The sequence below is a fragment of the Hypanus sabinus genome, chromosome 3 (assembly GCF_030144855.1).
Source record: "Hypanus sabinus isolate sHypSab1 chromosome 3, sHypSab1.hap1, whole genome shotgun sequence".
NCBI classification, from domain to species: Eukaryota; Metazoa; Chordata; class Chondrichthyes; order Myliobatiformes; family Dasyatidae; genus Hypanus; species Hypanus sabinus.
This window is the reverse complement of record NC_082708.1, coordinates 41,244,372-41,265,718: the sequence shown is the minus strand read 5'-3', so window position 1 is coordinate 41,265,718 and position 21,347 is coordinate 41,244,372. Positions and strand designations below refer to the sequence as shown.

The 21,347-nt window shown below is 39.4% G+C and overlaps 1 protein-coding gene across 2 annotated transcripts in view; it reads right to left on the bottom strand.

Moving 5' to 3' along the window:
* Nucleotides 1–21,246, bottom strand: part of lnx2a (ligand of numb-protein X 2a) — a 117,605-nt gene extending 96,359 nt beyond the window's left edge. For both annotated transcript variants that reach the window (XM_059964141.1, XM_059964142.1), the window contains exon 1: nucleotides 21,111–21,246. The gene's annotated coding sequence lies outside the window, so the exon portion shown is untranslated. The remainder of the gene's footprint in view (nucleotides 1–21,110) is intronic.
* Between the last annotated feature and the right edge of the window lie 101 nt (nucleotides 21,247–21,347).

Below are 21,347 nucleotides of genomic sequence, written 5' to 3'. Positions count from 1 at the left end.
ATTTTTAATATCATAAGCACTGAATTTTCAGTCAAGAACTTCATCACTGGTTTAATTCTTTGGTTGCATGTGTAATTACATTATGTTTCCCATTTTTGGATGTTATGATCCCCTATTTTTATTACCCACTTGTAATTCCATTCCTGTAACAAATATTACAGTTCAGAACACTAATTTATAACATAAACCCCATTTAACTTCCTGGTTTCATATTTTTACTCCCTCTTAACATTGCAATGAATAGAATTACATTTCAGCATAAAATTAAATATTTATAAACATTAGAATGTCAGGCTTAATGATGGATAATGCAATATTTTAATGTACTGTAGAGTTAAAGGATATAGGTTCTCTCCAATAATTGTCAAATGCTAAGCTTCTAGTTTCTGTTATTGCTCTACTGGGAGGTACCTAACAATGGGGACAAAAATAAAATGGTGCAACACTTTTGCCTTAATTGCTTTAAAGCAACTGCAAAGGACAGGCTATAATGTGCTATTGGGAAGCATGGTTCTGTCAAATAATAAAATCACACCAAGAAGGCAGAAGAGAAAATGGGCTGAACATTAATTTCAGTAGGGCTGATGGAGGGGGTGGGGGGGAGGAGGGATACCAATAGAGGCCAGATCCAGAATTCTCTGTACCCACATTGTTAGAGCTATTTTAAAGCAGCAATACTTTGAATGAATTTGGGCAAATATTCTACCAAGATACAGAACAATTAAGACAGCAGATTTGTCCAAAATTGGACAGTGCACGAGCAGAACTCCAAGTCTGCTACTTAGCAGAGTGCTGGGCATGAATTTCTGTGCTATATAGGTGAATTCCTCATGGAATTCAATAAAGGCAGAGTGTAGTTCCAATAATTTTTCAGCAAACAGGTTAGGAAATCCAGTTAGTGAATCCATACCAGGTTAACCTGCCACAAGTCCAATTAAAGTCAGGAGAAGAGGCTGTCAGCGAGAAATAAATAAAGGATTTTATTTGACTTAACTAATTTAGCTAACTGTTTTCCAATCACAAACAAGAGAAATCTGCAGGTGGATTCTGTGTGTGCTGCATACCGTTTTAATTGTTTTAAGCAAGTGTGTGGGTTTATTCATACTTTTAAATCAATTTAAAGTTTAATTTTGTTAACGTTAGGGATTAAGAATGTTTGTAAATGCCCTAGATATTTAGGTTCGGTTTGATAGTTGGCCTTCTGGGAAAGAATTAGGCTGTGGTGGAATTTGCTGTCACTAATACTGTTCTTGACTAAATACTGATCTTGAGTCAGGAAAAGCACTGTTTTGCCCTTTTTTAAAAAAACAGAACTGTAAAATGTTATCTACAGAACAAATACACAAAGTGCAGACATTCAATATTTACAAGACTGTGAGTACGTCCAGGTTAAAATATGATCACTCCTGTCTGAGAGACAGCCAACTTCACATTGCAGTGTGCTAGATGCAAAAAATCTGAGCTCAGGAAGAACAGGATGGCATTGGAACCAGATGACTAGGCATTTCTACGTCAAAGAAGATCTGCCCCATTCTCTTGCATTTTCTGAGCAATGAAAGTGATTGACTGTAGTGAAGAAGTGAAGATCATAATATCCAATTGTAGCTCCATTAGGTAAAAACATATTGCAGGCATGAACTTTCATGGATTCTGGAAATGATTGCAATAAATGCAAGAAAGGAAAAAATTGACAGTTAAATGTGCCAAAAAAATCAAACAAGTTTTCAACCATTTGAACAACACACGCTATTTCTCTCGCTCATTAGCTCTCTTATTTCCTTCCTGCAGGGAGAAAGGCAGCACAACATACCAGGAAGAGATGGAGAACTACACAAACATGAACATGAGAGACAAGAAGAATATATTGTAGGAAAGTACAAAATTATATATTGATGGAGAGTACAAGAAGAGACAAGAGCCTGAAAATTTGTTGGTACAATTCCAAAGATATAAATTGCTATTGGTTCAAACTAGAGTGGATCAATTTTGTGCAAGTCTCTTGGAGAAGTATTCACTGATAAATTCAACTCTTATACTTTCAACATGATGTTATTGACCACATTTCTATTTTCCAGTATAAATCTCCTTCAGATTTTGGCAATAATGGTACGTCTTGCTTTGGGCATGTTGTTTGGATGACCTTCCAAATGAAGCTGTGAGCAGCAAACTGCATCATGGCAAAGATTGGCAACAACAGCTCGCAAAAATCACATGTAATTAGGTTTGAAGCATCAGAACACTGAAAGGTGATCATTCTTATTTCCCCATAAAAGAGATAGCTTTTTTTTTCTCTAATCCTGCTCTCCTTCAAACTATCCTACTAAAGGGCCTACACTCAATTGTACTTGTACTCTTTGAAATCGATTACCTGTCACCTCAAAAATAATCTCACATAGGTACTCAGACAGCTTTACCTACGGAGGACAAAGCCATAGTTTCTCTTGGCTTTCTTGCCTCAAGGTCATTGCAGGAAGTTGCTGCCAATCTTTGCCATACAGCTGCACTTGGAAGGTCATCCAAATGACATGCACAAAGCAAGACCACTTGCCTACTTTTCAGACAGTCCACAAGAATCAGTAGAGTGGGAACAGGTGAAGTGAGAACTATAGATAGAGTTAAAATAAGAAGCTGTTTTAATACCAGGTCACCATCTCAACGCGATCACCAAAATATATTGAGGCTGTAGAACACAACTTTATCCATGTAGGGAATGATTTTATTCTGTAACACTGCAATCTGGTTATCAAATCAAAAAAACTGGATAGGCACAAGAAGAAATTATTTACAGAGCTAAGAGAGGGGAGCAATGGAGTTGCTACACAAACAGTAATCATCAACTTCATGAAGCAAATGGCTTCCTGTGTCTGAATGATCCAATTTATATAAATGGTGTTAAACCTAATACGCAACTCACTTCTGCCAAGGAAACAAGCACAGAGACAACTTCCACAATCAAATACATGCCTATCAGAAACAAAGACTCTAGGAAAATCACAGTTACGTAGTGAATTTTACATAATCCACTTGCATATGCTTTGAAGTTAGTAGTGGATGAAAAATATGTACAAATGATCATCTTAAAACACTCTTGCCTTGATATTTCTGACTCAAGCCTTCCCCATCCTATGGAAGATCTAATAGAATGGCAACCCATTGGTGCAGAAGGTGGCCATGCATTCAGTGACTCAGGTTATTGAAGTTCGGTAAAACATGATAAGAAAATTATTTCCCCCCCAATGACACACACATCATAACCGAGCAATTGCTAATGGAGATAAAGACAGCAGTAGAAAATCCACAACAAAAGGCTCGGGTCTGTCCAATCTCCTGTTCAGCTGGACACAGATGTGGCATTTTAAGAACACTTCTATCTCATAGCAATCCCAACAATGGATAAAGACTCTCAGCAAATGCTATATAGAAAAGGGTACGTGATCCGGTATATACAAGTGTTCAGTGACTCACTGACTTCCAGCATAATGTTTAGCAGCTCTTTGCTGGCAGAAAATTGAATAGGGTCTATGAGGAAGTAGGTGAAGACAAGGAAAGTGCAAATAAGATAAAAATTGGCCTATTTGTTTTCTGGAGATACAGTTCTTCATCATCAGTTATCAGGAGAGAATAGATAGGTGAGGTTTTCTTTCTGTAGTTTGGATAAGGCTGATGAGGGACCTGATTAAAGTATACAAAGTTATGAGAAGTAGGATAGATGGTGGGAAATATTTCTCCACAGTGGAAGTGTTTAAAGCTATAGGGCACAGGTCAAGAGTGAAAGGGCAAGAGATTTACAGAGGATCTGAGGAAGAACCTTCCATCCAGAGGGTGGTTGGAATCTGGAAAGAACTGATAGAGAGGATAGTAAAGTTATGTATGTTCAAAATATTTGAGTAACATAACAGATGAATTTGAATTACCAACACATAAAAGACTACAAACTAATCCTGATGAATGGGATTTGTATAGATATAGTCACCTGATGATTGGCATGGACATGGTGAGCCAAAGGATCTGTTTCTGCACTGAAGGACCTTATGAATCTATGATCTTAGATGGAGGAATCTACGGTCGAAATCTTACATGCTCCACACCCAGAAAATGTTGGATAAGAGCATAGACTCAATAGAGAGTCATATAGCATACAGTACTGATGCTGGCCCTTTGGCCCAATGAGTACACGGCAACCACAGTGCCCATACTTCTAGAAATTCTGCAGTTACTGGAAATAGAGACTAACACACACAAAATGCTGGAGGAACTCAGCAGGTCAGACAGCATCAATGGAAATGAAGAACCTGATGAAGGGTCACAGTCCGAAACATTGTGTTTATTCATTTCCATAAATGCTGCCTGACTTGCTCATTTGCTCCAGCTCAGCATGTTGGTCCCAATTTTTCTGTGTTTGGCCAAAATCCCTCTAAGCTATAATCCACCATGTACTTATCTCATTCTTCAGAGCAGAAATCTACATAGGTTGCCTCTACGTTATTTAAAATCACGCAAGTTGTACTACACAGTACTTCCAAGAAGAAAGAGTTAATTTGCTATTGTATAGGAGTGCGCATGTTTTATTCACTGTCAGAATGCAACTATATCGTTGCTGCAGAACAACAAATTTCATGTTATTTAAATTAGTGATAATAAATTTGATTCTGAATTCTAAACTTCCAGTTCCTTGAACTCAAATAAAATTCATTTATTGCTGCTTCTTTCTAGTCAAAATCTTTTTTTTGTTAATCACTGCCAGGATTCCTTATCATATGTAGAATAATGAGACATGGATTGGCACTGAGGGAGGGGCTTAAAAAAGGGATGCATTGCTGTCTTAATAGACTCCACTGTGGAAGCGGCAGTAGGGTGTCAACAGACATGATTTAAGGAGGTATACCTTGTCCAATCAACCAGCAAGTTTGTATGAAGAAATCAGGAAGAGTAGACTAACACAGCATAAAGACATCAAGACAATTGACTGGGAATCTCTTGTAGGCATACAAAGACTTTTTTTCCCTTTTTGGTTACAGAACAGCGGCTTGTTGGCAAGCAGAAGCTTTCCAGTAAAGTACATTCTGGGGTAATATGAACATGCCTTGAGAACCAAACTTATTCAGATGATAATAACCTGACCCAATCAATGTAAAGCCAAAAGGAGATGAAAAGTTGGGACACCTGACGATTTACCAAATATTGCAGGGGACTTCAACTAGGCTAGCTTGAAAAAGTCTTTGACAAATTACCACATGCCAACTGTGGAACCAGAGGGGCCAACACATTCAATCATTTCAACACCACCATCAAGAACACTTACTATGCCATTCCACACTGTCACAAATTCCACAGATTCACCACCATCTGGCAAAAGAAATTCCTTTCATCTCTATTCCAAATGGACATCCCTCTATTTTGAGCACACCTGGCTTCCTCACTTCTTCTCCTGGCATATAGGTGGCACCAGTTTATAACACTGCATTGTAGTGGTAGACTGAACCATATACTGGTATTCAAGTTTGGATCTGAATGAATATGCCACAGCCATCACCAATTTCATCTACAGTTGCCTGAATAAGTGTGTGTCTTCCAGAACATAAAAGCCATAAGATATAGGAGCAGAATCAGGCCCCGTGGCCCATCAAGTCTGCTCCACCATTTCATCATGGCCGATTCAATTTTCCTCTCAGCTCCAATCCCCCCCTCCCTCTCCCCATGTCCCTTCATGCTCTGACCAATCCAGAATCTATCAATCTCTGCCTTAAATGTACATACAGACTTGGCCACCACAGCTTCCACCAATTTGCCACTCTCTGGCTAAAGAAATTCTTCCTCATCTCCATTCTAAAAGGACACCTCTCTATTCTGAGCCTGTGTTCTCTCCCACCATAAGAAATATCCTCTCCACATTCACTCTGTCAAGGCCTTTCACCATTCGATAGGTTTCAATGAAGTCACCCCTCATTCTTCTGAGTTCCAGTGAACGCAACAATTACCAGATTGTCACAAACCTAAAGCCCTGGGAGAACCAGAAGATTTGCTGTCTGCTGAGTGCATGATCTGTGGTATTCAAGACCTGCGATCCAGAATATTACAATAACTTGAACACACCAGACAATTAGTTGTACACTGTCCCTGATGTGGTTAAAGAGAACACAGCAGAGAAAGCCCTGGGGTGTAAAAGAGAACATGGGAACCTGGTCCTAATGTGTTAAAGGAAGCATCATATCTGAGCCTGGAGTGCAAAATGACAGATGAACAATCTGATGATGGATAATCAGAGATTTACAGCAATTAGCAAAGCTAACAGAACAGTTTTGCTTATTACCAGGAGGCTTGTACAAATTTGAATATAATGATAGGGAGATTATATTTATAATACTGGAGGGGCCAGATCTATCATACATCATATAGTATTTAAGGATGTAAGACCATAAGACATAAGAGCAGAGTTAGGTCATTTGGCCCATCAAGTCTGCTCCACTATTTCATCATGGCTGATCTATTTCCCCTCTCAGCACCATTCTCCTCTCTTCTCCCTATAACCTTTCACGTCCTGACTAATCAAGAACCTATCAACCTCCTCCTTACATGCACACAGTGACCTGATCTCTACAGCCAACTACTGCAATGAATTCCACAGATTCACCCCCATCTGGCTGAAGAAAACCTTTAAGTGCTGCTCATATGATAACCTTTTCATCCCCGCAATCATTCTCGTAAATCTCCTCCAACGTCAGCACATAAAGGGCCTAAAACTGCTCATGATACTCAAAGTGAGGCTTCGTCAGTACCTTATACAGCCTCAAAATTACATCCTTGCTTTTATATTGTGGTCCTGTTGAAAAGAGTGCTAACATTGCATTTGCCTTCCTCATTACCGATTCAACCTGGAAATAAACTTTTCAGGAATCCTGCACGAGAATTCCCAAATCACTTTGACCTCAGATTTTTGAATTTTCTCTGTTTAAAAAGATAGTCTATGCTTTTATTCCTTCTGCTGAAGTGCATGACCATACAATTCCCAACACTGTATTCCATCTGCCATCTCTTTGCTCATTCTCCTAACCTAAGTCCTTCTGCAGCATCTCTGCTTCCTCAACACTACCTGCCCCTCCACCTATCATCTGCAAACTTGGCCACGAAGTCAACAACTTCTTCATTAAATTGACAAAATGTAAAAAGAAATGATTCCATAACTGACCCAGTGAAACACCACTAGACATTGGCATCCAATCCAAAAACGATCCCTTTATTCCCACTCTTTGCCTCCTACCAATCAGCCAATGATTTATCTATGCAGTATCTTTCCTGTAATACACTGGGCTCATATCTTGTTCGCCTGCCTCATGTGCTGCACCTTATCAAAGACCCTTTGAAAATCCAAGAACACATCATCCACTGATTTTTCTTTGTTTATCCTGCTTGTTATTTCTTCAAAGAATTTTAACAAATTTTTCAGGCAAGATTTTCCCTTAAGGAAACCATGCTGACATTGCCCTGCTTTGTCATGTGCCTCCAAATACCCCAAAACCACAGCCTTAACAATAAATTCCAACATCTTCCCAACCACTGAGGTCACGCTAATTTCCTTTCTTCTGCCTCCCTCCCTTTTTGAAAGAGTGGAATGACATTTGTAATTTGCTAGTCCTCCAGAACCATGCTAGAACCTAGTGATTCTTGATACATCTTTACTAATGCTTTCACAGTCTCTTCAGCTGCCTCTTTCAGAACCTTGGGCTGTAGTGCATCAAGTCAGGTGACTTATCTTCTTCATACCTTTCAGTTTCCCAAGCACCATCTCCCTAGTAACAGCAACTGCACTCACTCCTGCCCTTGAGATTCTTGAACTTCGGGCATACCACAGGTACCTTCCACAGTGAAGACAGGTGCACAGTACTTACTCAGTTCACCCACCATTGCCTTGTTCCCGTTATTATCTCTCTAGCAGTCCAATAGCTACTCTTGCTTCTCTTTTAGCTTTATATATCTGAAAAAACTTTTGGTATCATTTTTGATGTTATTGGTTAGCTTACCTTCATATTTCATCTTCTTCCCCCTCCACAGTTTTGTTAGTTGCCTTCTGTTGATATTTAAAAATTTCCCAATTGTTAACCTTCCCACTAATTTTTGCTCTATTATATGCCCTCTCTTTTGCTTTTATGTTGGCTTTGACTTCCCTTGTCAGACATGGTTGTGTCATCCTGCCTTTAGAATATTTCCTCTTCTTTGGGATCTATCTATCCTGCACCCTTCTGAATTGCTCACAGAAAAATCCAGCCATTGCTGCTCTGCCGTCATCCCTGCTAGAGTCCCCTTCCAATCAACGCTAGCCAGCTCCTCTCTCAGGCCTCTGTAATTCCTTTTACTCCACCATAATACTGATACATCTGATTTTTGCTTCTCCATCTCAAATTGCAGGGTGAATTCTTTCATATCATGATCACTGTTTCCCATGGGTTACCATAAACTCCCCAATTATATCTGGTTCATTACACAACACTCAACCCAAAACTCCTGATTCCCTAGCGGGCTCAACCACAAGCTGCTCCAAAAAGCCAACCTGGAGGCTTTTCACAAACTCTCTCTCTTGGGATCCAGCATCAACTTGATTTTCCCAATCTATCTGCATATTGAAATCATCATAACTAACATAATATTGCCTTTTGGACATGCTTTTTCTATCTCCTGCAGTAACCTGTAGACTACATCAAGGATACTGTTTAGAAGCCTATAAATAACTCCCATCAGCGTCTTACTCTTGCAGTTTCTTAACTCTACCCATCAGGATTTTACATCTTCCAATCCCATGTCAGCTCTCTCTAAAGATTTGATTTCATTTTTTACTAACAGAGCCACTCCTCTTCCACTGTCTGGCTGCCTGTCCTTTCAATAGATTGTGTATCTTTGGATATTAAATCCCAACTACAATAGTCTTCCAGCCATGACCCACAATGGCATACATGTCAATCTCTAACTGCGCTAAAAAATTATCTACCTTATTTCATAGACTGCATGCACTCAAATATAACACCTTCAGTATTGTCACAAACAAGAGAAAATTTGCAGATGCTGGAAATCCAAGCAATGCACACAAAATGCTGGAGGAATACAGCAGCCCAAGCAGCATCTATGGAAAACAGTACAGTTGATGTTTCGGTCCAAAACCTTCAGTCCTGTATTTGCCACCCATTTCAATTTTGTTCCCTTTTTATACTATAAACCATCCCACTTACTGCAATTTTGCCCTAACATCAGCCCATCTTGCCTGACAGACTCACGAAACACTACCTCTGCTTTAAACCAACATCCCTATCACTTTGGTTTCCACTCCCCCTGCCAAATTGGTTTAATCTTTCCTAGCACCTCTTGCAAACCTGCCCGCAAGGATATTGGTCTCCCTTGGGTTCAAGTGTAGCCTGTCCCTGTGTTACAGGCCATACCTTTTCCAGAAGAGATCCCAATGATCCATAAATCTGAAGTCCTGCTCCCTACACCAATTTCTCAGAACTAGTAGTGCAAAACAAAAGTAAGGTTGTGTTCATAGGTTCAGTGTCCATTCAGAAATCTGATGGCAGAGGAGAAGCTGAAGTTCCTGTAACATTGAGTGTGTGCTTTTACACTTTTGTACCTCCTCCCTGATGGTATCAATGTTTAGAGGGCATGTCCATGGTGATGGGGGTCCTCAATGATGGATGCCGGCTTCTTGAGGTATCGCTCCTTGGAGATGTCATGGATGCTGGGGAGGCTGGTGCCCTGATGGAGCCGAATGAGTTTACAACTTTCTGCAGCTTATTTTGATACTGTGTAGCTCCCCCTCCCCCTCACCACCCACCCCCATACCAGGCAGTGATGCAGCCAGTTAGAATCTCTCTATGGTACATCTATAGAAATTTGTGAGCGTCTTTGGTGGCATAACAAATCTCCTCAAACTCCTAATGAAATATGGCTGATGTTGTGTCTTCTTTGTAACTGCACTGGTATGTTAGGCTGAGGATAGATCCTCTGAGAAGTTGTCATGCAGGAACTTTGTCCTTCTGATCCCTCTATGAGGACTGCTGTGTGTTCCCTCATATTACCCTTTCTGAAGTCCACAATCAATTCTTTGGTCTTACTGATCTTGAATGCAAGGTTGTTGATGTTACACCACTCAGATAGCTGATAAATCTCACTCCTGTATGCCTTCTTGTCACCAGCTGAAATTCTGCCAATAATAGTTGTGTCATCAGCAAATTTACAGATGGCGATTGAGCTGTACCTAGTCATGCAGTCATGAGTGTAGAAAAAGTAGAGCAGTGGGCTAAGCACACATCCTTGAGGTGCTGAGGTGTGCCAGTGTTAATTATCTGTGAGATGGATACATTATTTTTGATCTACACAGACTGCGGTCTTCCAGTGAGGAAGTCGAGGATCCAATTACAGAGAAGTAAAGAGGACCAGGTTTCGATCAGACCTGTAGGAATGATTGTATTAAACACTGAGCTGTAGTTGATAAATAGCAGCCTGACATACAGTAAGTATTAGTACTGTCCCGGTGATCCAAGGCTGCCTGAAGAGCCAGTGAGACTGTGTGCACTGTAGACCTATGGTGGTGATAGGCAAACAGCAGTCGGTCCAGGTCCTTACTGAGGCAGACGTTGATTTGAGTCATAACCAACTTCTCAAAACACTTCATCACCATAGATGTGAGTAGTACTGGAAAACAGTCATTAAGACAGCTCACCCTGCTCTTCTTAGGCACTGATATGATTGTTGTCTTTTTAAAGCAGATGGGATGCATTCATCTGCCAAATTATCCTTCACCAGCACATGGGACAGGCAGCAATCAAGATTTTTACCCTGGAGGTCCTGATTTTCAGCTTTCTACCTAGCTCTCTAAATTGGTGCCAATATGCACCAAGACATATGGCTACTCACCCTCCTCCTTTAAAGTGTCACGGGCATGATCCAAGACATCCCTGACCCTGGACCTGGGATCCCTCTATCGTGTCCAAAGGCTCTCCTCCTCTAAGAATGTTAATTCCTATCACCTCTGCATTCCTCTTCTGCCCTCTTCCCTTCTGAACGATAGCGCCAGGCTCAGTGTCAGAGACCTGGTCACTGTGGTTTCCCATTGGTATGTCATCCCTTCCAACAGTATCCAAAATGGTATACTTGTTATTGAGGGAATGGTCACAGGGGTACCCTGGTATACTTGTTATTGAGGGAATGGTCACAGGGGTACCCTGGTATACTTGTTATTGAGGGAATGGTCACAGGGGTACCCTGGTATACTTGTTATTGAAGGAATGGTCACAGGAGTACCCTGATATACTTCTTATTGAGGGAATGATCACAGGGGTACCCTGTATCAGCTGCCTATTTCCCTTCCCTCTCCAGACAGTCACCCATTCACCTACCTCCTGCAACTACCTCCCTGTAGCTCCTATCTATCACCTCCCCAGTTACCCATATGAACCAAAGGTCATCAAGTTGCAGCTCCATTTCCTTAGCATGTTCTCTGAAGAGATATGGAGATATGATCATCCGGGAGGAATAGTGCTGTTTTTCATGAGCATTGCCATCAAACATCTCACGAACTTCAACCAGCATATCAGTGTTTAATGAAGGAGGTAATAGATAATGTTAAATTGAAAAGTAGGGATTGGAGTGCAAAGTGGAATGCACAAGATGCTGGAGGAACTCAGCAGGGCAGGCACCAACCATGCAGAGGAATAAACAGTCAACAGTTTGGGCCAAGACCCTTCACCATAGGCCAGCAGCACTAAAAAAGCTTACAACAACAGTGAAAACTGTTTTTGCGGGATATTTTGCATGTAATAAGATATTTGGATATATAACTAAGAGGAAGGTGGCCAAAAGTGAGACTTCCAGAGAATGAGACTAATGAATTAATGGGAGGAAACAAAGAAATGTCAGATAAATCAAATCAATTTTTTCATCACTGTGGAGGACACTGTAAATATATCCAAGATAATGTATGGACTACTTTCAAGTAACAGGGAAGAACTCGTAAAACATGTCAATCACATGGGAGGATGTCACAGAAGACAAGGCTTACTAATTGCTGGAACCTGATGGCCTATCTCTAAGGTTTTATCAAAAGGCTGTAAGAGATACTTGACTCATTGGTTGAAACATTGCAAATCTCACTGAATTCCAGGAGGTTGACAACAGATTAGAAAAATCCAAAGTGACTTCCTGTTCAAAAAAGCAGACAGGGAATTATAGGCTAGTTAGTTTACCATCTATTGTTAACAAGATGACATCTATAGAGTCAGCAATCAAAGAGGAAATCAATTAATCATTTAGGAAAGCTAAATACAATCAAACCAGGTCAACACAGTTTTAGGAAAGGTAAATCGTGTTTGGCAATTTTTCTCAAATTCTTTGAGGCTGTGAAAGGGAGAAGTGATAGAGGGGAACCTGCAGATAAAGTGTATTTACATTTCCAAAAGACATTTGACAAGGTGCCACATAAAAAAACTGATGCACAAATTAACAGCCCAATATATTGAAAGGAGTGTTTTAGCATAGATTTTAAACTAGTTGTCATACAGAAAAAAAGGATTGGAATAAGTGGGTCCTTTATATGTTGGAGGACCTATATGGTGAAATACTTCGGGGATTGGCTTTAGACCAGTGGTTTCCAAAGTGAGTGATATTGTGCCCCCCACCCCTGGAGGTAGGGGGGGTTTCTAAGGGGACAAGGAGGAAGCTGAGGGATTACAAGCTTAATTTAAGAAATTAATTACTTATTATAAGCAGTTGATCCTCAATGCCTCATAATTGATTACAATGATCAAATAATCATCGCATCTCTTGCTAACGCACCGTTCACAGACTTTGCTTGAAGCATGTTATAGTTGTTGAAAAGCAATGTAACACTTCTGTATTTGGTATATTATGATGCATCTGGAGTGAAGAAATCGTGTTATTTCCAGGCCTAGTTCATATATTATTGTCTTTTATTACTGTGGTAATGTTAGTTAATACGATTCCCGTACTCTAATCACACAGGGATGCAATTCCTGTGAATTAGGGTATATCATTCATGGAGTAAAGTTCAGAATCTGCCTTTTCTATTGGTCTTGACTGCATTTCTCTAGCCCATGGCCCAACTAAGATATCACTGCAGCACTTTATGTACTTTCAGGCAGACAGTCAAGTTTTGCTTGAGCTCTGATGAAGTCATAACTTTCCCCTTTATTGAAACTGAACTCAATAAAGGGGAAAGTTATAGGTGATTGACCATGGTCATGAATCCATAAAGAAAATGGCAGAAGCAGACCAAATGAAAAAGTGCAGACAGTATAGTCATGGGGTATCTGAATATGGATTTATATAGGAACTAAGCAACCAGCCAATGTGTCTGTTGCGTGAAAAGGTTTTTTTCAAATGAACAATGAACCAATCCAGGCTCCTTGAACATTTGAAGAGAATTCACTCTTGTAAAACAAGCAGGAAAATTGATTTGCTTTCAGTCACTTTGTGAAAACTTTCAGAAACAGAAATCGCTTCAAAACATATCTGCCAGCACTTCACAACAAAACAATACACACAAAATGCTGGTGGAACACAGCAGGCCAGGCAGCATCTATAAAGAGAAGCACTGTCGATGTTTTGGGCCAAGACCCTTTGTCAGGACGAAGGGTCTCAGCCCAAAACGTCGACAGCGCTTCTCCTTACAGACGCTGCCTGGTCTACTGTGTTCCACCAGCATTTTGTGTGTGTTGTTTGAATTTCCAGCATCTGCAGATTTCCTCGTTTTTGCACAACAAAATAATGTTGGTTTGAGTGCTTCATACAAAATTTCATTGCTAAATCTGGAAAGTCCCATACAATTGGAGTAGAACAGATTCTACAAGCAGCAAAGGAGATTCTAAGTATGGTTTTGCACAAGTCACCAGACCCAATAATTAAAGTGATTCCACTCTGAGACAACTCTGTTCAAAGATGAACAGATGAAATGACCAAGAATGTGGATGGCATGTTGTGTAATGTACTCAGGACACAAAATTTGCTCTGCAATCGGATAAGTCAACTTTGCCGGGCAACAAATCCTTGCTTTTTGATTGTGTTTGCTTCTAAAGATGAAGGCATGGTTTAAAAGTTGTTATCTGCAAGGGCACTAAAAACAACTACGAAGGGCAAGCCAATACTTAGGGTTATTTTTCAAGAAGGACATTCCTCTCATCAACATTCTTGCTTGTGCAATAAATGGGGTACCATCAATGACAGTTATTATTTATTTGGAAAAAGCTGTACCTAACATATTTCACAGACAGCATCTTATCACAAAAAATCCTGTGATCAGCTGCACAAATCATTAAATAGTGTTATTACAGCAGCAAATAAAATCAAGTCCCATGCTCTCAATTCTCAACTATTTCAAGAGCTTTGTATTGAGAACAATGGACAGCTTGAATACTTCTTAATGCACAAAGAAATCCCATGGTTCCCAAAACAAAACTGCCTGAGGTACTTCTATGTGCTTTTAAAAACTGTGATATACTTCTCTGAATATTTCATTCAGTCATTAGGCATGACATTGGTTATTTGTCAGAATTATTCAGTTTAATGAAATTGATCTTCAACTGAAAGAAGGTAATACAAATCTTATTAAGGTCAAATTAGTCGTTACCACATTTCTGTCCAAGTTAACCCCATTAGGAGCAACATAGGCTGTTACGACCTTTTCGAATTTCCGAACCTTTCTGAGTAGGAAGAGAAAGAAAGAATACCAGATGTTGATTTTCAAGTATACTTTGCCTACCTGGGTGAGCTGCAAAAAGACAAGTCATAGAGATTTCAGGATCTTCTCTGGATCCAAATTCTAGACTGGGTGATAAATCCATTTCTGAACACTTGTAATGAGGAGTTAACAGGAAGGATGGAGGAAGAACTGATCTTGCTACAAAATAACTAAGCTGAAGCCAAGGTTCTAAAAACTCATTTTAAGACTTTTGGTTGTAGAAATAAATCTCGAACTTTCTACAGGGGCACAATTGAGAGTATCCTGACTGGCTGCATCACTGCCTGGTATGGGAACTGTACCTCCCTCAATCGTAGCACTCTGCAGAGAGTGGTGTGGACAGTCCAGTGCATCTGTAGTTGTAAACTTCCCATGATTCAGGACATTTACAAGAACAGGTGTGTAAAAAGGGCCCGTAGGATCATTGGGGACCCAAGACATACTAACCACAATCTATTCCAGCTGCTACCATCCAGGAAGCGGTACCGCAGCATAAAAGCCAGGATGAACAGGTTCTGGGAAAGCTTCTATGATACATTGACTATTCTATTTATTATAAAGTACTATGGTTGCACATTGCACATTTAGATGCAGACATAATGTAAAAGTTTTTACTCCTCATGTATGTGAAGGATGTAAGAAATAAGGTCAATTCAATTCAATGCTCTGTTGAAAAAGGTCAAGATCTTCTTTATTGCCTTTCCAACATCTTCTGTCGTGGAGCGTGGTTTCAGTGCAGTTGCCCAACTTCATTAAAATCATTGAAACAGATTGCAAATGACTAAACATGGGTATCTGAGTCTCCTGAGTTACAGTCAGCCTGATGTTGTGAAGCTGATATCACTGCATCCATTTCACTGAAAGGGGAAAAATCAATGAGGTCATGAAGAGTTGGACTACTAACGTATGCTCAAATTGTTTGTGGAAATTGTTTTTACTGCAATTAAAGTGCTAATTTTATTTATAGCTTTAAATAGATTGAATATTTTTTGCAACTATTTGTCATTGCTTTGAATTAGCAGTTTCCCTTCCCTTTATCTGTACATCACAAATTAAAATTCTTTATAGTTTTTTATGCAATGGCCAGAAAGGGAGAGGGAGTGCTAGGGATGTAGATGGAGAACCAAGAGGCTAGTAACCTAAAAAGGATTGAGAAACATTGCTTTAGACCCTCAACTGCCTACTATTTACATTCATAACATGTGGGAATGAAATGTAAGGTTTTTAAATTTGTCGATGATATGAAAATAGATGGAAGAGCAGGTTGTGATGATGACATTGTGATTCTGCTATAGAATTATAGATAGATTGACTGATTGGACAAAGTTCAAGGACCCTATGAAAGTAACTATCTTCAAACAGCTCCTCATAGACAACCTGATGACCCTAAAACAAGCTACATAGTGCCCATAAGGTTCAGCCTGCCCCAAAGTCTACATAACTAACATCTGTAAAGAGACTCTTGGATTCAGCATCAAAAGTACTACGATTGGTTTGATGAAAATGACCCAGGGATTCAGCAGCCAATGATCACCAATGCAAGGCATTTTTGGATTGGATACTCTATTCTATCCCATCTTAAAAGGAAAAAAACCATTTCTACTGGCACCTGAACACTGCTAGGGAAGGGTGTTGCTTCCTTTGGCTTGGTTGTATAGTTTCAGAAAAAAAGGTTGACCTAATTCAGGCCAGTTACACTCTATACAGCAAATATAATTAATTATTACCTAAATGACTAAAAGAGAACTCATATCTTGAGTACCTTTTTCATGTCCTGAGGAAGAGTCTCAGCCCGAAACATCGACTATCTATTCATTTCCACAGATTCTGCCTGGCCTGCTGAGTTCTTCCAGCATTTTATGTGTGCTGCTTTGGATTTCCAGCATCTGCAGAATCTCTCCTGTTCGTACTCATACCTTGTTATTCAGAACAGCACATGATGGTTGCTGCCATAACTTATGGGCCTTGGAACTGCTTAGCGCCAACTAAATTCGGAATAGATGGTCAAACAATCCAAATGTTGTGTGTGTGGCTCTCCACTGTAGTTTTCTATTGCACATCACCTGATGCAACAGTGTCTACCATGGGTAGACATACAAACAGAAAGGCCCTCTCTCTGCTGTTTCTGAAAATGTAGACCTAGTGACTGAACTGAAGAAGAGATCCTAAATGACAGGCACTTTAGAAAGAAATGAGAGAAGTGCTAGCAAAGAAAGGTGAGCATAGGTCAAGGTAAAAACAAACAAATGCTTGAAACAATCAGTAGGCCTGGCAGCATCTGTGGCAAAAGAGAAAGAATAAATGTTTCAGGTCAAAAAACTTTTGCCAGAATGGGGAAAGAGACTTTAAAATGGTTTTATTTGTAGAGAAGGTGGCAGGTAGGGATTGATAGGACGAAGGGAATATCTACGTTAGAGGTGAGACCAGGACAGAAGATTAGCTGTTTAGGTGGCAAGGTGAACTTGCTGAGGTCTGCTAGTGGAATTCCTGATGGAGACTTTTGCGAAGGGAGGATGAGATGACTTTTTCTACTGATAAACAACTAACTTAAAATCTGACTGATGTTACATACAAGATAATTTGGATATTGACAGATCATATATTATAGATATATAGATTTCTCCACAACAGCTGCCTGTCACAATGAATTCCACAGATTCACCACCCTCAAGCTGAAGAAATTCCCTTTTCATCTCTGTTCTAAATGTACATATGACATTCAGTCCTGGTTAATCACAGCCTATTCTTTTAGAGAATTCTTATCTGGGTTTTCAAATCATTCCATGCTCTTAATGTCCTGTTGACATAGCTACACTTCATTAATTCTGGCTCCTCAAAAATCAAGAATTTGCCGCTTCATAGTTGGTAGCCGCTCGAGTTAGATTTCACACTCAAGACATCTCAACTTCTTGTTCCCCTTTTAAAATGCTCTGTAAAAATGACTTCCCATTTGATAGCTCTAGTGTCTATTGCTTAGTGGCAAATTTTGTTTGATAATGCTTCTGTGGAGAGTCTTGGATTGTTTTGCTATGTTAGAAGTACTATATAAATGCAGCTTGCTGTTCTTGTGATCGATTCCGGAGTAACATCCCACCTACCAATCAACATTAAAACTCCGTCAAATCTCAGTGTTAACAGAAAGTTTACATTGAATGTTGCAAATTGTTTTGAACTCTTCTGTGAATATGAATTGCTTTATGCACAGAGAAACTGCAAGCAATTCCAGATCTTTTCGCATGGAATTTAACCACTTACTTAAAATTCTTTTATACAAGCATTGCCCTTGTACTGCATGTGCAAACCCTGCTTTCATGTTTGAATCAAACTAGTATTGGTCCCTATTTGAACTCATTTGTTCTCTTTTTCAGGTCTGCCTGCAGGAAGACGAAGCTTAGGGTTGTATATTGCAAACATACTTTGATAATAAATGTGCCTTAACTTCAAGCTTGATTTATGGATATATTTAAAGCAGAGGTTGGTTGGTTCTTGATTAGTATGGGTGTCAAAGGTTACAGGGAGAAATCAGGAAAATGGAGAGCAAAAGTAAATCTGTCATAATGGAATGGTGGAGCAGACTCGATGGGGCAAATGGCCTAATTCTATTCCTATGTCTTATGTATGGAATTTGGTACAGGACATAATTTGGACAGTAGTATTTTGAATGTAAAATAGAATCAGGTTGTCAATTGTACATCATATCATATCCAGTGAGGCAGATTATAAGCAGAAATGGATAAAACCTTGATCACTATTAGGCCTGAGATCTTAGGCCAAACTTTTCTATAAAAATAGCAAAAATAACAGTGAATCACTGAATGTGATTGACAATGCACGGACTGGACAACTTGTGCAAAATAACAGATGCCTTATAAATATTGAATCAACATAAATCGCTAACAGAAGCAGAAGGTGCTGGAAGCGCTCAGTACATTGAGCCACGTCTGCGGGGAGAAAACCCAAGTTGATATGGCAAGGCCCCTTCATCAGACCTAGCAAAGTGAGAAAAGAAATGTTTTAAGTTCAGATGGGTGGTGAGGGAGAAGAGAACAGAAGCAATGTAATAAAATAAAATATAGTCTAGTTAACAATTACTCAAAAAATGATCACTTAAAAATGGCTGTTAGAGAAAAAAAACTTTGACCTGCTTCCTATCACAGACATTCACTGTTTCCTACACCCTTCCTCCTCACCAAAATAAAGCACTCTCTCACTTTAAATTTACCATAAAGTCCTGAATGTTTTCCATTACTTTGTGATAACTTCATCACATGCTTAACCTTCTCATGATTCTTACAAAGTCTTTGTATTTACAAAATAATTTCATTAATTTTGCCTTAGGAAGTCAACTCCAGTTATTTATAAAATGGTGACCCTTTTAACATTATAATAACTTCTCATGATGTAAAATGGTTACCCTTTAAACATTGTAATAACTTTTCATGATTGGCAATCAACCTTCCTCACTAAAAACAATCAATTTTATTATCCACAAAGGTAGAAATATTCTTGTCAAGTCACCTAATAATTTTTACTGGCCTACCCCTCAACCTTCTCTTTACAAGAAATGGAATAACCCTACAGTCACAGAGCTGTTTAGCACAGAAATGGGTCCTTTGGCCCACCACATTCATATCTCCAGCACAATCATATCCTTCCTAGATAGTATACTGCCCGACCTGTGAAGACAAGCATGCCTTCTTCACTATTTTATTGACCATGCTGCCACATAAACTTAAAACAAAATAAATAAATGTTTGAACTACAGAATAAAATAGATTTTACATTTATTCAAAAATCCAAAATAATTCCCACTGTATTTAAAATATAAAACATTATCCCTTCAATTTGGGAGAAGACAAACTAACAAAATACAAATGCATTTCAAATATTTCTGAGCACTTACATAATTTATTATTGCTCCTAATCACAGAATAAGGTATTTTAATATCAATGTGAGCCAGCCCAGTAGTTTACTTTAAAACTTACTTCCAAATGTCAAACAGATATCCACTGCTAGGAAGTGTGCAAATCATAAATCCAAAAAAGTATATAGTACTTCTAACATAGTCAAAGTCCAAAAAAGTTGAGTCTGAGCTCATCATACTGAAAATCAAAATAACAGGAGCAAATGGGCATATTAATAGTTCTGTGGAAAAATATACAAATTTAATTAATTATATTAAAATAGCATTTATAAAAAATAGGGACATAATACAAATGCTACTGAAAGGCAAAATGTAACATGTTTATTATTGCTCCAGGTATAAATCAATTGTTAATATTGCACAGAAAATATATTTGACCTGTGTTCAGTATACAAAGCAATATGGTGATCGGCAGAAATAATTGCGTGGAAATTAGATTTCATTCTTTTTTGTTGCACCCATAATCAATTATCTCCTCAGCAAAAAGTCAAACCTGCCTCATCTTTGCTGCAAAGGGAATGAACACTCTCCACGACTGTTACATAAAAGGTTGCTTTAAAGGTGAGGGGGAAGATGCAGAGGTGATCACAGTGATCTCCCATGTGTCTAAGCATTCGCGTGTGGACCTTGATAAAACCTAACCTAACCTCAAGCACCTACGAAGGCAAAATGATTGAGGGCCCAGAGATCTCAGCTTGCAGCTAGCCCTGTTCTTGAATAGAAAAACCATAACTAGTGATACTGAACATTGAAATCGGAGGCTAACAACACTACTAATCTCATAATGGTACTTTCCTACTTTTTTTTTGTTTGGGCTCAGCTAAGGTTGTAAGTTGCATCCCTGCAGGAAACAAGGTATTACTCCTTCTGTCCTAAGGTACGCGACAGCCAGTAGGAAAATGTCAACCATGCTAACGTGAAATACACATCATAAACCCCTAGCCAATGTCATGATGGGAGTGATTTCATCCAAAAAGGATTGCTTGCAGAGTCTACGTTTTATGCTTGGTTTGACAGTGAGAACGGGGCTAACGGGTTTTCTCGACTAATAAGATGCTTCCGAATCCACGCCGTTATATGCAGACGTAATAAAGGCAAACATTAAAACAGTTGCTACACCCATTCCTGAAGACTTGAGCTAAGCGGTTTTCTTCACATGCCATTAAATCAACCCTGACTGTACTCTCCAGCAAGCATACATTGCGTGGTACTTTAAATCTGTACCCGCTTCTCCGTCAAATCTGCTGTCTACGGAAAAGAAACATTTCACCGACCGGAATACATCCACAATAAAACAACAAAAAAGTGGGCTAGGAGGAGGGGTGCGCATGAAATCCAGGACTCTGTGCTTCCCCTTTCGCACGGATCCTCTCTCCCGGGTTCTGCTGTCAAGAGGCAACCAACAGCAAAATAAATATCAGGGAACCTTTTAGAAATAAACGATTTACCTTCTGTTAATGTAAATTGCGTCAGCGGACGATATACTTCAAATTATTGCACAAAATCATACAAGGAGCTAAATATTTCAATAAGATTGAACAGTTACAGTCGAGAACTCCGACTCGACCCTTAAGATTTGCACAAAATTACCAGTCAGCCTAACTTGCTTGGTTGAGGCGCCAGCCGCCATAAATTGACAGGAGATCTGTCCAATTGTAGCGCGGGGAAGCTCACCATCCTGCCCA